The sequence below is a fragment of the Ambystoma mexicanum genome, chromosome 6p (genome assembly GCF_040938575.1).
Source record: "Ambystoma mexicanum isolate Mex_15411 chromosome 6p, UKY_AmexF1_1, whole genome shotgun sequence".
Taxonomy (NCBI): Eukaryota; Metazoa; Chordata; class Amphibia; order Caudata; family Ambystomatidae; genus Ambystoma; species Ambystoma mexicanum.
Window position 1 is genome coordinate 217,620,377 of NC_090935.1, and position 12,037 is coordinate 217,632,413.

A 12,037-nucleotide genomic window follows, 5' to 3' on the forward strand; every position below is an offset into this window, starting at 1 on the left:
CCTGGTCCTTGTCTCAACGGGGCTTGCATTCCATACTACTTCCAACATGGCCGTCCAGAGCTGATGCCCTTGCTCGCTCCATGCGCTGAACGCGGCGCGGTCTATTTATAGACCGCGGCTCCGCGCGTCTCAATGCTATTGCAGAGTAGCCCAGACGTGTGTTCGTAGCTTGCGGTACTGTTCCCTTTGTTCCCTTTGTCCAGTGCTATTACCCACTCCTTTTTTTTCCCCCTTCTTGGTTCCGAACTTTTCTAGCCTTTCCAGTCTCCCGGATTCCTGGATGTGATCCTGGAACTAAATGCAGCCTGGAACCAGACGAATCTCGAGCAGCGCTGTTCAAGACCAGGAGCGTTCGCAAGAAGGCAGCGATCGAAGTCACAGGCAAACATCGGATCCAGGTGAGAAGGGGGGAACTCCTTGACAGTTTGAGACGCCACCCGACCGAACCTAAAAACGAGATGGATGCCGCCGTGCAGGACTTAATGCGACGCATGCAAGAACTATCAACCGAGGTTCAAAATCTTAAGGCGGAAAACGCTGCGCTCAAACAATTGGTCTTATCCCGGGTGCCCTGTTAGGTGGTATTGTTGACAAGTATGATGGTTCGGCAAAAACACTCCGCGGATTCCTGGATTCATGCCTGGTCCACTTTACCTTCAAGCCCTATTATTTTTCGACTCCTAGGGCTAAGGTGGGTTTCATCATATCCCACCTTTCCGGCAACACCTTAACTTGGGCAACACCCCTTGTCAACTCCGGCGATGCCCTCCTAGACGACTACGATGGGTTCATACAGGCCCTTAAAGGCATGTTTGACCGTCCAGAGCAGGTCTATACTGCCCAAGAACGCTTGCTGGACTTTCAACAAGGCCCCCAAGATATGCTCACTTATGTGACCAGATTTAAACAATTGGCCAAGGAAGCAGACTGGTACCCTGAGGCTAGTTTTACCCTGTTCAGGAGAGGCCTAAACGAAGAGATCAAGGATGAACTGGCCAGGGTGGCCAGACCAAATTCATTCCAAGCACTAATGGACCTGGCCTTGTAAATAGACTTTCACATCCAGGAAAGGAAGGCTGAAAGAAAGAAATCCAAGGGAAACCCACCCAAGATGTCCTTTGAGAGCACAGCCAGAACGGACGCAAACCCAAGTCCAGCCCCAGAACCTGAACCCATGCAAATTGGAGCCTTTTGTGGACCCATATCGCCACAAGAAAGATTGAGAAGGATCCATATGGGTTTGTGTATGTATTGTGCTTCAGACAAACATTTGGTCAGGGAATGTCCTCTGGCACCTCCTCGCCGTTCGGGAAACGCCAACTCCTGATCTTAAATGGAGCAGAGATTCGGGAGAGAGAAGTTTGCTCGACATCAATTCCATCCTTGAACTCTCCTGGACAAAACAGTTTGGTGATACTGCAGGCCTTCCTGTCGCCCTCCAAAGACAAGACCTTTCCCATTCTGGCCTTGATGGACTGCAGAGCTATGGGAATTTTCATTGATCAAGACTGGGTGGTTAGTCATCATATTCCGTACGAGACCCGAAACACCATGCAGCCGGTGGAAGCCATTGACGGAAGACCCCTCTCTTCAGGGCCCATAAGCCTGCAGACTAAAGAGATCCAACTTTCCATAAACCATCATAAAGAGCGGATTACATTCGACATCATTAAGTCAGCCCATTACCCCATGGTCTTGGGAATGCCCTGGTTACAAAAGCACAATCCATATATCAATTGGACAGCAGGATCATTATTCCTGGGCTCAGAGTTCTGTATGTCCCACTGTCTGTCCCTGGATCCCTCCTCGGTAACTCCTAAAGAACCACCAAGAGACCAAGAAACACCACTCATGGTTTCCAATATCATACAAGTTCCAGAGGCCTATCAGGGATATGCTGATGTATTTTCTACTGCCATAGTCCAGGCCTTACCCCCTCACAGGCCCGAAGACTGTGCCGCTGTCATGATCACTGCTTCCAAGGAGCTAGGACCAGCCCAACGTCCTTGGAAGCAGGCCCCTAACCTTCATCCTAGGCACCAGCCGGTCCCCACTGGGACCTTTTGGACCTTGTCCTGGCGCCGGTGGCACCAGGCTCATCAAAGTCACTGGTCCCGGCACTGGAAGCGCCGGGCTCATAATTTGTATGAAGATGCTTGGGTGGACTTACCTGCAGCAGACCATGCTGCTTACTTACCAGCCACATAGGAATCCTCTGTGAGCCGGGACTACTTTCTTACCTGGGTGGGGCAAGCTCCACTCCCTGGATACAACACTGGAACTCTTCTGGAACAGGAACTCTTTTCTTACTTAGGCGAGGCCGTGGAGGAAGACGCCTCATCACTGCAAGGCTATTTGAACCACACCCGATTGATGAAACGTGCTTCGCGTTATTCTGCATCTGCAGCAGAACGCTCACCCTGTCTGTTCCAGTTTTCTTCTTTCCGATCCTGAACCTGCAAGAACAAACGCTTACCATTCCTGTATCCAGCCTTCAGTAGCACCTGCAAAGACAAGAAACAACAGGTTAGCACGGCAACCTTCACGCGCAGCGCTTTCCTCACCTGATCCATCGGCAGCTACCATCTCTTCACGCTGCTCCTCCCCCTGTGAAGACAAAAGCATAGTTATTCCTGTGTGGAATTACTTACCGGCAATCCGCGAATTCCGGTTTTCTTCAACGCTGCAATCCTGCACCTGAAAGACAAAAGAAGAGACATTAGACAGGTATTTTACTTACGCGCCATTGCGCCCGCCACAATAAGGCGCCTGCAAATACTCCGCCGTTTCCAGCGTCTCTTCAACACCCGAACTCACAACTGCAAGGGAAAAGAGACAGTTAGAGAGCTTTTGAAAAGCAGGCAACCGGCACTTACTTACGCATTTCCAAGCGCTTCATTCCAAGACTCTGGCTCGAACTTCGGCTTTCTTCACACCATCTTCTACCTCAAGAGCCCTGCAAGACAAATAGAAAAAGCATTATACAGAGCCCTGTTCCACATTAACGTGCCCACGCACCTAAAGACTGTAAGGACTTAAAAGGTGTCCGGAAACTCACCGTTCGTGCAGTTAACAACGGTAGCAATCCTCTGATGTCAAGAGGCCTACGTTTCACCCAGTGAAGGAACTGGCAACGGCACCCTGCACCAGACGCAGATGGAGAGTCCAGCATTCACCTATCTAAGGTGAGCACGTTGACCTTGGGGCTCCACGGAAAAGCAAGGAAGGGAAAGGGAGAGAGATACCCGACAACCCCAGATCATTAACCCCATATTCTTTCACCTACAGATATCTCACTCTTCGAGTTAGACACACAGTGCGAAGAGGCTCAGCCCCGGAAGCCAATCGAGTCCTGCACTTCACTTTTCGAGTCACAGACATCATCCTGCCAAGACCGGCGCCTCCGTGGGAATCAGGTGAGCGTTACAGAACGCGAAGCCCACCGCAAAACTCTTACCCAGGAGCAATGGAAACCTCGGATACTGATCAATTGGCCCAGTTGCTTGGGGAACTAAGAGCAGAAGTACATGCAGCTCGTCAGGAAACAAACGCTCTAAGAAGAGAGCTGATAATATCCAAGGAGCGAACAGAGGACCTCACTAGTCAATTGCTACAAACGCAGGCAGGACAAACACCTTTGCCCGCTCCAGGAGGAAATTATCCTTCAGCATCCTCTTCAAATCCAGTGCAAATCAATCTACCCAGTAATGTGCCCTTGGCTCCGCCCGAACGCTTTTCTGGTGACCCAAAGAGATTTTCAGTGTTCATTAACCAGTGCCGCCTACACTTCTTATGTAGACCAGCTGCCTTCCCAACAGATCAGGCCAAGGTGGCTTTTGTGCTTTCTTATCTCAGTGGCAGTGCCGCAGATTGGTCGATCCCTTTAGTCACTCAGGATGATCCGGTTCTTCATGATTTCCAGGCCTTCCAGTCCAGCATGGAGAAACTGTTCGCAAGACATGGACAAGGGCAGGCCTTGGACAATGAACTCCTTTCGTTACGACAGTGTAATCAAGACCTCTTGACTTACATTGCCTCATTCAACAGACTTATAGTGGAAACTCAATGGCCTGAGGATAAAAGAATAACACTTTTCTACAGAGGCCTGCGTGGAGAGCTCAAGGATGTGTTAGCTCAAGTTGTGAATCCTCCACAAGAATGCTCAGACTATATTGACTTAGTTGTTCAATTGGACCACAGATTACAGAACAGAAAGGCTGATCGTTCCAAATTTGATACCCGAGTGTTTTCTAAACCGCAGACCTCTACTAGGGGAGCTGACACCGTGGAACCCATGCAAATAGGGGGCATGAAAGGACCTTTAACCCAAAAAGAGCGAGAATGGAGAAGACAGCTGCAATTATGCCTCTATTGCGGAAACTCGGGGCACTTTCTTCGAGACTGTCCAGTGAAACCAGCTAAGAAGGCTGTAGGAGCCGCAGATACCTGTACCACAAATTCTGAGCAGGGAAACGACCTAGCCCGACAAGTGTAGAGGTCCTCTTGCCGAGCGTTAAAATCTGTTCCATGACCTCGCATTTCGTGGTGCCTATGGTCCTCATTAGCCCTGAACGTCCGGATCGTTTGCATGCAATTGAAGCTTACATCGACAGCGGAGCAATCAGTAATTATGTGGACCGTGAAATGGTATCAAGGATGAATCTACCTCTTGTCCCTAAGGCAGTAAAAGACGTCATTACTACAGTGGATGGCACGGACCAGTAACTCACGCCACCCAAGAAGTGACGTTAGTGAGCCAAAAGGGACACCGGGAGAAAATCGTGTTCGATGTGATCAAGGCCCCTCAGTTCCAGATCATTCTGGGAATTCCTTGGTTAGAGAAGCACAATCCTCAGATCGATTGGCGAGCAAAGACGGTTCAGTTTCCAGAATGTATCTCCACTTGTTATCCTCGGCCTGATGTTTCACTGGCGGCAATCTCTTCTGAGGTTCCCAAACTACCTCCCGAATACCAGGAATTCCAAGACGTCTTTCGGAAGGACCAAGCTAACACCCTGCCTCCTCATAGGTCTTACGACTGTCAAATAGATCTGATATCCGGAACAACTCCTCCTTGCAGTAGGATCTATGCCCTCACCGAGCCAGAGAATCTTCACCTCAGACAATATCTGGACCAATACCTAGCTAATGGATTTATCCGTCCTTCAAAATCTCCAGCTTCCTCGGCTTTGTTCTTCGTTCCGAAAAAGGAAAGAGACCTTATGACTTGTATAGATTACCGCGCCCTGAATCAAATCACTGTTAAAAACAGATACCCGTTACCTTTGATCCCTGAACTCCTGGACCAAGTCAAAGACGCATGTATATATACAAAGTTGGATCTCAGAGGAGCCTACCACTTGGTACGAATAAAAGAGGGCGATGAATGGAAGACGGCCTTCCGCACCAAGTATGGGCTGTTTGAATATCAAGTTATGCCCTTTGGACTATGCAACGCTCCTGCCGCCTTCCAGTATTTTATGAATGATGTCCTTAGAGAACTCATAGATGTGTGTGTTGTTCTCTACATTGATGACAATCTCGTCTATTCATCATCTGAAGAGGAACATCAGAAACACGTTAAAGAGGTCCTCGAGAGATTATGTCAACATAACCTTTTTGCTAAGCTTGAAAAATGCGTTTTCAACGTAACTGAAGTTGAGTTCCTGGGATTCATATTGTCACCAAACGGAGTCCATATGGATTCAAAGAAAGTCGATGCAATCATCAAGTGGCCTTCACCAACCTCTGTAAAAGGAGTTCAAAGCATGTTAGGCTTTGCTAACTTTTACCGCAGGTTCATTCCTGAATTCTCTCGAATAGTCCAGCCCATCACAGCTCTATTAAAGAAAAACAAACGTTTTGAGTGGTCTACCGAGGCGGAACAAGCTTTTCAGGACTTAAAAGCTAAATTCATCTCTGCACCTGTTCTAAAACACCCTCGCCCAGAACTCCCCTACATCGTAGAAACAGATGCTTCTAGTCTTGCTATGGGGGCAGTTTTATCACAAAGAGATCCGGTCACACACCAATTACATCCTGTAGCCTTTTGGGCCCGCAAATTCTCGGCTCCCGAGATCAACTATTCAATTACAGACAAGGAACTTTTAGCTATCAGATCAGCCTTTAAAGCCTGGCGGCATTATCTTTTGGGAGCCAGACACACAGTCACCGTAATGACTTGATCACCTCAACTTACAATATCTGAAGACAGCCAAAGCTCAGTCTTCCAGGCAGCTCCGCTGGGCTCTGTTTTTGGCTGAGTTTGACTTTATAATTACTTATCGACCAGGCAGTAAAAACGGAAAAGCAGATGCCCTCTCCCGGATGGGAATAGATGAACACTTGACCAATCCTGAACCAATACCCATAATCCCAGAACAAAGGATTTTGGGCTTGGTCAGCGCTCAATCCTTTGAAGACATCGAGACTACAGTCAAATCACTCCTAACTCCGGCAGAATTACAGGACTGGCAATTCAAGGGGAAGGATTTCTCAGTGGACCAAGACCTACCATACTTCCGAGGACGATTGTACTTGCCCTGTGAGAAAATACAAAAACAGGTAATCTCCTGTTATCACGACTCATTAATGGAGGGTCACCCTGGCATTACCAAAACCATGGAAAAGGTCAAAAGACATTTCTGGTGGTCATCATGGAAGAAGGATATTAGAGACTTTGTAATCTCCTGAGGTGTGTGTGCTCAGAATAAAAGTCAGAAGGAGAAACCAGCCGGCCTCTTACACCCACTGGACATCCCTCCCTGTCCATGGCATACCCTGTCCATGGATTTCATCACGGACTTACCTCCATGCTCAGGGTATAATACCATTTTAGTAGTCGTGGATCTATTCTCCAAGATGGCTCACTTCATTCCCCTGAAGGGCCTACCTTCAGCTTCAGTATTAGCCCGAGAATTCTTAGAAAACATCGTTCGGTTACACGGTTTTCCCTCGGTTTTGGTCTCCGATAGGGGAAGTCAATTCATCTCCCACTTTTGGCGAAGTTGCTGTCTCTTAGCCCAAATTGATGTGAGACTTTCAACCAGTCACCATCCCCAAACTGGCGGACAAACTGAGAGGACAAATCAAACTCTGGAGCAATATTTACGTTGCATGCTCCAACAAACTGAAAACCCTTGGAAGGATATCCTTTGGATCGCTGAATACGCTTATAACAATTCGACCCATTCTGGAACCGGGAAGACTCCCTTCTTCCTATTATATGGAAACCATCCTAGGACCTCTAACCTGGATCCTCCCCAAGAATTCGAAACACCTGCTGTGGATCACTTGCACTCGGTGATCACTCGTACTTTTAAAGAAGCCACTGCCCATCTGCAAAGAGCTAAAGCTCTATACAAGAAAGGAGCGGATCAACACCGTAAAGAGGCCCCTCACTACGCAGTGGGAGATCAGGTCTGGTTATCCACTAAGCACCTGCCTCTAAAAGGACCCCGCACCTTCATCCCGAGTTACTTAGGACCCTATCTCATCTCTGCCATAATTAATCCGGTGGCTGTCAAATTGGAATTGCCTTCGCATATGAAAATACATCCAGTATTCCATGTCTCCTTACTAAAACCAGTACAACCAGAAACCCGATTGACCGAACTCCCAGAACCTGTTCTAGTGGATGGAGAACTTGAGTTCGAAGTAAAGAACATCCTAGACTCCAAAATCTCCAAATCTAAATTATATTACTTGGTTGATTGGAAAGGATACGGCCCCCAGGAAAGGTCTTGGGAACCCTCAGAACATGTCCACGCACCTCGTCTGGTCAAGAAATTCCATCTGAATCACCCCGACAAGCCAAAACCCCCGGAGAAGACACGCTTAGGAGGGGCCTTGAGGGGGGGTGCTGTCATGATCACTGCTTCCAAGGAGCTAGGACCAGCCCAACGTCCTTGGAAGCAGGCCCCTAACCTTCATCCTAGGCACCAGCCGGTCCCCACTGGGACCTTTTGGACCTTGTCCTGGCGCCGGTGGCACCAGGCTCATCAAAGTCACTGGTCCCGGCACTGGAAGCGCCGGGCTCATAATTTGTATGAAGATGCTTGGGTGGACTTACCTGCAGCAGACCATGCTGCTTACTTACCAGCCACATAGGAATCCTCTGTGAGCCGGGACTACTTTTTTACCTGGGTGGGGCAAGCTCCACTCCCTGGATACAACACTGGAACTCTTCTGGAACAGGAACTCTTTTCTTACTTAGGCGAGGCCGTGGAGGAAGACGCCTCATCACTCCAAGGCTATTTAAACCACACCCGATTGATGAAACGTGCTTCGCGTTATTCTGCATCTGCAGCAGAACGCTCACCGTGTCTGTTCCAGTTTTCTTCTTTCCGATCCTGAACCTGCAAGAACAAACGCTTACCATTCCTGTATCCAGCCTTCAGTAGCACCTGCAAAGACAAGAAACAACAGGTTAGCACGGCAACCTTCACGCGCAGCGCTTTCCTCACCTGATCCATCGGCAGCTACCATCTCTTCACGCTGCTCCTCCGCCTGTGAAGACAAAAGCATAGTTATTCCTGTGTGGAATTACTTACCGGCAATCTGCGAATTCCGGTTTTCTTCAACGCTGCAATCCTGCACCTGAAAGACAAAAGAAGAGACATTAGACAGGTATTTTACTTACGCGCCATCGTGCCCGCCACAATAGGGTGCCTGCAAATACTCCGGCGTTTCCAGCGTCTCTTCAACACCCGAACTCACAACTGCAAGGGAAAAGAGACAGAGAGCTTTTGAAAAGCAGGCAACCAGCATTTACTTACGCATTTCCAAGCGCTTCATTCCAAGACTCTGGCTCGAACTTCGGCTTTCTTCACACCATCTTCTACCTCAAGAGCCCTGCAAGACAAATAGAAAAAGCATTATACAGAGCCCTGTTCCACATTAACGTGCCCACGCACCTAAAGACTGTAAGGACTTAACCCTTTAAGTGCCAAGGACGAGGTATCTCGTCCTTGGAAGTGCACACGCAGTGCCAAGGACGAGATAGCTCGTCCTTTTTGGCACCTTGTTTTGAGCGATCCCTGCAAAGCAGGGATCGCTCAAAACTGTAATCCAACCCCCGGGCTATGCGAGGGGGAGGTCCCCCCTCACTGCCCGGGGGTTGGATTTCCTTCAGTTTCACGCCGACGTGCGTTACGCACGTCGGCGTGAAACGGAAAGTATTTCCAACGCAGCAGCCATTTTCGGCTGCTGCGTTGGAGAGAGAAGGTGAGTGCCCTTCTTGTTCCGCCTCGATCTCCGGCTGTATTTCAAGCCGGAGATCGAGGCGGGTACCGTTGGAAAGGGGAGATTCTCCCCTTTCCAACGGTACCCATTGTGTGACTTTGCTGCCCGCGGATCGGGCGCAGGGCGCCTCGATCCGCGGGCAGCAACGTCACGGATCAAACGAAGATCCTTTTGTGACGCGTGGGGGAGGGGGGGCTGCTTACTAGGTAAGCGGCCCCCTTCCCCCGTGGCCCCAAAGCATGGGGCCACAGCGCCAGGGACCCCTGGGGGCAGATGATCACTGCCCCCGGGGGTGGGGGGGAAAAAAAAAAAAAAAAAAAAAAATCGAGGGAAGGAGGGAGGTGGGAGGGGGTTTTGGGCCCTGGGGCCCACTGGGCCACCAGCGATTGACCTAAAAGTGGTGTCCCTGGAAAGGGGACTTTCTCCCCTTTCCAGGGACACCACTCATATGCCGCATTGCTGGTCACGGATCAGCGCAGAGCGCTGATCCGTGACCAGCAACCCACTGAACCACCATGGATCTGTTTGCGAGTTGGGGGGGAGGGGGGCTGCTTCAGGTAAGCAGCCCTCTCCCCCCCCCCCGGCCCCCAAAGCATGGGGACACATGAAAATGTACCCTGGGGGCAGATGGCTGGCCATCTGCCCCCAGGGAAATATATCTAAAAAAAATAATAATAATCTGAGGGATGGGGGGAGGTGGGAGGGGGTTTGGGGTCCTGGGGCCCACTAGGCCACCAGGGATTGAACAGAAAGTGGTGTCCCTGGAAAGGGGACTTTCTCCCCTTTCCAAGGACACCACATATGAGGCATTGCTGGTCACGGATCGGCGCAGAGCGCTCGATCCGTGACCAGCAACCCACTAGACCACCATGGATCTCTTTGTGAGGTGGGGGGTGGGAAGGGGGCTGCTTCAAGTAAGCAGCCCTCTCCCCCCTCCCGACCCCAAAGCATGGGGGCACGTGTATGTGAACCCTGGGGCAGATGGCTGACCATCTGCCCCAAGGGAATGTAAAATAAAAAACAAAAATGAAATGATGGGAAACAGGGTTGGGGGAAGGGGTGGGGGCCACTAGCCACCATGGATTATTTACTGAATGAAAGGGAGGGGGTGTCCCCCCATAGGGGCGGGTGCCCCCCCAACCAAAGTAGAAAGGGGGCACCCCTTGTAACCCTCCCTGGGGGCAGATATCTGTTCCTAGGGAGGGCCATCTGACCCCAGGGAGGGATGCATGAGGTGGGGCCCCCCCTATCTGCCCCCAGGGAGGGTTGCATGAGGTGGGGCCCTCCATTTGGGGTGGGGGGGGGTTGAGGGCCACCCCCCGTTGCGGTACATCATGCGCTGCCAAATTAGGGTGGCCCTCAGCCCCCCCTAAAAAGCAGCCTGTGGTTTTGTAATTCTTTTTTTGTTTACCCAACTTTGCTTGGTGCAGATGGCCACATTAGTGTGGCTATCTGCCCCCAGGGTGCCCAAACCCTACTGCCCCATCTATTGGGGGTCCAGCCCCACCTTTTGGGGTGGCCCTCTCCCCCCTCACCCCAAAGGGAGGTGGGGTGTACCTCACGCAGCCGTTTGGAGGAGGCCCAGGGAGGCCTGCATGAGGTGTGTCCCCCAGCCATTGGGGGTGGGGTGGGGGGGGGGCACCCCAAAAGCTGGGGCAGGACCCCCAATAGATGAGACAGTAAGGTTTGGGCACCCTGGGGGCAGATAGCCACACTAATGGGCCCATCTGCACCAAGCCAAGTTGGGTAAACAAAAAAAAATATACAAAAAAACAGGCTGCTTTTTAGGGGGGGCTGAGGGCCACCCTAAATTGGCAGCGCATGATGTACCGCAACGGGGGGTGGCCCTCAACCCCCCCCCACCCCAAATGGAGGGCCCCACCTCATGCAACCCTCCCTGGGCGCAGATAGGGGGGGCCTCACCTCATGCATCCCTCCCTGGGGTCAGATGCCCCTTCCTAGGAGCAGATATCTGCCCCCAGGGAGGGTTGCATGAGGTGGGGCCCTCCATTTGGGGTGGGGGGGGGGTTGAGGGCCACCCCCCGTTGCGGTACATCATGCGCTGCCAATTTAGGGTGGCCCTCAGCCCCCCCTAAAAAGCAGCCTGTGGTTTTGTAATTTTTTTTTTGTTTACCCAACTTTGCTTGGTGCAGATGGCCACATTAGTGTGGCTATCTGCCCCCAGGGTGCCCAAACCCTACTGCCCCATCTATTGGGGGTCCAGCCCCACCTTTTGGGGTGGCCCTCTCCCCCCTCACCCCAAATGGAGGTGGGGTGTACCTCACGCAGCCGTTTGGAGGAGGCCCAGGGAGGCCTGCATGAGGTGTGTCCCCCAGCCATTGGGGGTGGGGTGGGGGGGGGGCACCCCAAAAGGTGGGGCAGGACCCCCAATAGATGGGGCAGTAGGGTTTGGGCACCCTGGGGGCAGATAGCCACACTAATGGGCCCATCTGCACCAAGCCAAGTTGGGTAAACAAAAAAAAATATACAAAATCACAGGCTGCTTTTTAGGGGGGGCTGAGGGCCACCCTGAATTGGCAGCGCATGATGTACCGCAACGGGGGGTGGCCCTCAACCCCCCCCACCCCAAATGGAGGGCCCCACCTCATGCAACCCTCCCTGGGCGCAGATAGGGGGGGCCTCACCTCATGCATCCCTCCCTGGGGTCAGATGCCCCTTCCTAGGAGCAGATATCTGCCCCCAGGGAGGGTTGCATGAGGTGGGGCCCTCCATTTGGGGTGGGGGGGGGTTGAGGGCCACCCCCCGTTGCGGTACATCATGCGCTGCCAATTTA